The following is a 5,000-nucleotide window of genomic DNA, read 5'->3' on the forward strand; positions in this document are numbered from 1 at the left end:
CGTGAGGTCTCTCGACCTTTATCTCTCTAACTTATACTTATGGGTCGTCGTCTACTTGATCGGGTACAAACAAGTCGTAAGAAACAAACAAACAAACCACAAAAATACAAGTCGTAAAAAAACAAACTTCTGTTGGTTAACCTACAATATGAAGGATCGAAATGAAAGAAGGATCATATTATTACAAACCGAAAGTGAAGGATCATTAAAATTGAAATACAATATATATAAATATATAAATGTACCCGTCGTTGCGACACCCTAGTTAAATGGAAAGATATAAAAAAGAGAGAAAAGGAATACAGATGACCCGCCGTCTGATCTTTGCTAAATGATCTGGCATCACCGGAGTTTTTTTGGTCCGTGTTGCGTTCGCTCTATTCGAAATGAAACTCGCGGAGGCGAAGAATTGTTAAAAGTTTACGAAGCGTCTAGGAGTGGTTAAAACTGAGAGAGTTGAAACTACGATGTATTAGAACGAGCAACCGTCGAAACTTTGTTTTCGCGACGTTCTTTTCGTCGCTCTCGTCCCCACGCTCCTACGCTTTGGTTGTTTCTTTGCCATCCGTGTTGCGATAAAAAGATTTCTCCATTGTCCAAAAAGGACGGATCGAGATTCCTCTTTCGAGAGGGAGAGAGAGGTACTTGCGGGTAACCTGGAATCTACGAAACACGCACCGTGGTAAGATTCGTGCGTCCGCCTGATCGATGTGTGTTGTTTACGGACCGGCTGAGAAGCGACGATAGCGAGTCTTTGAAAAACTATGTGTCCATTAGTTAGACCGATCGTCGCCGGCCGTGTGTCTGTTCGAATCTCGCAACCCACGATTCAGCGACAGGACGCGCGCTCGCATTCCTTGTGTGCGTTCGTACTTTTCAAGGTTTTTAAATGTACTTTACGCCCGACCGTCGAGAGGAGCGTGCCACTGGGCGTTTCTCCGACGGTTTCCGTCCTTGGACGCGATCGTGTCGTCAACGATCGAACAAACAAACAAATACGTTGGCGACGCCCGAATTCGCTCTCCCGCACGCGCCGGGTGGGAGAGTGATGTGGGTATCGAATGTGATGCGTGTTAATAATGAAAATAACACTCTAAAGATCTAAAGAGTTTGAAATACAAAATTTTACGATTACCCTGAACGGTGGATCACTTGGCTCGTGGGTCGATGAAGAACGCAGCTAATTGCGCGTCAACGTGTGAACTGCAGGACACATGAACATCGACATTTCGAACGCACATTGCGGTCCACGGATACAATTCCTGGACCACGCCTGGCTGAGGGTCGTTTTCTTAACAAAAGACTGCTTGCGTTTGCTTCTCGAAAAAAGAGTAATTCATTTCTTTCTAAACATCTCGCCGTCGTTCAACGAAAGTAGAACGTTTCGGAGCGGGATTATCGAACGAAATTGAAAGAATGAATGAACGATAAACAAAGAAAGAGTCGCAACGTACGAGCGATAGTTGGGCAGTTCGTCGGCGTTTGTCGTGGAAACGATGTGACGAAAATCGCAACCGATACACTAAATGCAGGCCGTTAAAGGAGAGAAACAAATTTCGAAATATCTCTTCGAACTAGCGCAAGTGCGTCACGGCGCGCGAGTCGTTCGTTAAAATTTATAAACGACCGCCCGTGAAAGCACCGAGTTCTCGGAAGATAATCTATAAAGATTCTCCATCCTGCTGGAAGTTATCGGATCGGCGCGATTGTTCACTTGTAGAAATCCACGCTCCCGACGTTGCCAGAAACGATATTTACGAAAGGTGTGTCAAAAATAAACGAAAGAAGCTCTCCTATAAATTTAGAAAAAGCAAACGAGTGAAATGTTTGAGATGATAATTTGCTGAAATGCAAGCTCGAATAGCCCCAGGGTTTCGAATGATTCCCCGCGCTTTATACATCTCTCTGTTTACAAACGGTGTATAAATGAAAGATCGCTTCAGATGGGTCGTCGCTGTTTGACGCGCGATGCTGTTCCTTTTTTTTTGTCTGTCTGTGCGTTTAGCTTCGCTAAACAAGTTAAATGGTTAAAAAGCGTCGAAAAAGCGAATACACACGCGACAAGACAAATCTAACGAGTAAAGGAACGCTCCGCTCCAAGATAAAAATGGTTGTTTACAATCAATACAGCGTTTCGGTACCCCTGATCGTAGTCTGAAACTGTGTAACAAAAGAGAGGAAAGCGAATGGTGAAGGAACTTCGAAGCCTCCGTGGCGTGGCTAGAACTTGTGATAAAAGTATGTTTGCAGCAATTATGCATGCTCCCGTTAAAACAGCATTTCAATGTCTCGCATGGCTTAAAGCTCTAGGAGGCTTCAACATTTAGAATACATACGGACTACTTCGTTTGTTAAAGATAAGCGAAGACCGCGCGACCATCGCTCGGTCGTCCAGTCCTCGAAAGTTTTGTTGCGTTCCAAAGAAGAGACAAATGGGGTTTACCCTTGCGCTAAGGGGAGAAGAAGAGAAAAGCAGTTGTTAAATCTAAGAGGTGTGTGGAGTACATCGCGTGTTGGTTAAAATTGTTAAATGAAGTATACGCGAAATGTTCTCTCGCTCTTGCTTTTCCTCTTGCTTCCGTGGCGCTCGAAAAGAAGGGATGATAAATAAAGAAACCTATTCGAAATCTCTTGTGGAACAAAAAATAATACGGACGGACGTTAAAATTGAACCGAGACGAAATGGATCGTCTTGCGAGTTGTCTTCGCTTTGAAATTGTTAAAAATTGATAAAAGCAATACGACGAAGCTGCAGTCCGCAAAATGTTTGAAGCAAAAAGGAAATAACACGAAAATTATGGGAACGTCGTGTCTCAACTTTTTTTTCCCTCTTGTGCTCGTTTCATCGAACGATAAATACAAACATTTTGAAACGAGAGAGGAGGAAAAATTGAATATGCGAAAGGTTGATTCACGCACAGTTTCTCTACGTGTTTGCTTTTTTGCTTCTTTTCGTTTATTTTTTTTTTTTTTGCATCGAGCATCATTATTCACCTTTCGATGAAACCAAAGAAATTGACGACCTCAGAGTAGGCGAGATTACCCGCTGAATTTAAGCATATTATTAAGCGGAGGAAAAGAAACTAACTAGGATTTCCTTAGTAGCGGCGAGCGAACAGGAATGAGCCCAGCACTGAATCCCGCGGTACCGCCGCTGGGAAATGTAGTGTTCAGGAGGATCCGTTTATCCCGAGACATCGAATTGCGTCCAAGTCCATCTTGAATGGGGCCATTTACCCATAGAGGGTGCCAGGCCCGTAGTGACCGGTACGCGTTTCGGGAGGATCTCTCCTTAGAGTCGGGTTGCTTGAGAGTGCAGCCCTAAGTGGGTGGTAAACTCCATCTAAGGCTAAATACGACCACGAGACCGATAGCGAACAAGTACCGTGAGGGAAAGTTGAAAAGAACTTTGAAGAGAGAGTTCAAGAGTACGTGAAACCGTTCAGGGGTAAACCTGAGAAACCCAAAAGATCGAATGGGGAGATTCATCGTCAACAACGCTGGCTCCCGTTGGTGCGCGATGCCCCGGATGGACCTTCGGGTTCCATTAGCGAGGGCACACCACCTTCGGCGAATGTTCCGGCGAGGTAGTCGTGCACTTCTCCCCTAGTAGAACGTCGCGACCCGTTGCGTGTCGGTCTACGGTCCGAGGCGGAGCCTGTCCGTCACCTTAACGGTGTTCGTGACAGACCCTCGGTTGCCTGGCCGACTGCGCGACGGTACTCAGACGGTATCAGGCCGCAACCAATCCATTTTCGAATGTGTGTGCGTCAGGACCGCCGCAAGCTAGGTTCAGTTATAATTACCCGGATGTACGGACTATGCGCCGTCCCCGGGTCTGGCCAGCTGTTAGCAGGAGGAGTCCTTGGACTGGCCAAGCTTTGAATTACCGGTCGGCGACGCTATTGCTTTGGGTACTCTCAGGACCCGTCTTGAAACACGGACCAAGGAGTCTAACATGTGCGCAAGTCATTGGGATATAAATAAACCTAAAGGCGAAATGAAAGTGAATGTCGTCCTCTGCGTCGACCTAGGGAGGATGGGCCTCGTTACGATTAGGCCTCGCACTCCCGGGGCGTCTCGTTCTCATTGCGAGAAGAGGCGCACCTAGAGCGTACACGTTGGGACCCGAAAGATGGTGAACTATGCCTGGTCAGGACGAAGTCAGGGGAAACCCTGATGGAGGTCCGTAGCGATTCTGACGTGCAAATCGATCGTCGGAACTGGGTATAGGGGCGAAAGACTAATCGAACCATCTAGTAGCTGGTTCCCTCCGAAGTTTCCCTCAGGATAGCTGGCACTCGCTCGAACGTTATTGCGAGTCTCATCTGGTAAAGCGAATGATTAGAGGCCTTGGGGCCGAAACGACCTCAACCTATTCTCAAACTTTAAATGGGTGAGATCTCTGGCTTGCTTGCATCAAATGAAGCCATGAGATTTTATTATTGGATCAGAGTGCCAAGTGGGCCAATTTTGGTAAGCAGAACTGGCGCTGTGGGATGAACCAAACGCAGAGTTAAGGCGCCTAAGTCGACGCTTATGGGATACCATGAAAGGCGTTGGTTGCTTAAGACAGCAGGACGGTGGCCATGGAAGTCGGAATCCGCTAAGGAGTGTGTAACAACTCACCTGCCGAAGCAACTAGCCCTGAAAATGGATGGCGCTGAAGCGTCGCGCCTATACTCCGCCGTCAGTGGCAAGTGGGGCTGGACAAAATTTGGTCCTCCATGAAGCCCTGACGAGTAGGAGGGTCGCGGCGGTGTGCGCAGAAGGGTCTGGGCGTGAGCCTGCCTGGAGCCGCCGTCGGTGCAGATCTTGGTGGTAGTAGCAAATACTCCAGCGAGGCCCTGGAGGACTGACGTGGAGAAGGGTTTCGTGTGAACAGCCGTTGCACACGAGTCAGTCGATCCTAAGCCCTAAGAGAAATCCTATGTAAATGAGGTGTCCTAAAGCTCTCAGTTAAAAAGCAACAACAAAACTGTTAAATATGGCTAAATCGA

General features: G+C 47.1%; 1 non-coding gene and 1 pseudogene across 1 annotated transcript; both read left to right on the plus strand.

Moving 5' to 3' along the window:
- Positions 1-1,132: 1,132 nt before the first annotated feature.
- LOC143306476 (5.8S ribosomal RNA) lies at positions 1,133-1,287 on the plus strand. Its single transcript, XR_013063851.1, has one exon. It is a non-coding gene; the product is annotated as a 5.8S ribosomal RNA (ribosomal RNA).
- Positions 1,288-3,019: 1,732 nt separating this feature from the next.
- Positions 3,020-5,000, plus strand: part of LOC143306455 (large subunit ribosomal RNA) — a 5,387-nt pseudogene continuing 3,406 nt past the window's right edge.

Source organism: Osmia lignaria, unplaced genomic scaffold, assembly GCF_051020975.1.
Source record: "Osmia lignaria lignaria isolate PbOS001 unplaced genomic scaffold, iyOsmLign1 scaffold0011, whole genome shotgun sequence".
In the NCBI taxonomy this organism is placed as follows: Eukaryota; Metazoa; Arthropoda; class Insecta; order Hymenoptera; family Megachilidae; genus Osmia; species Osmia lignaria.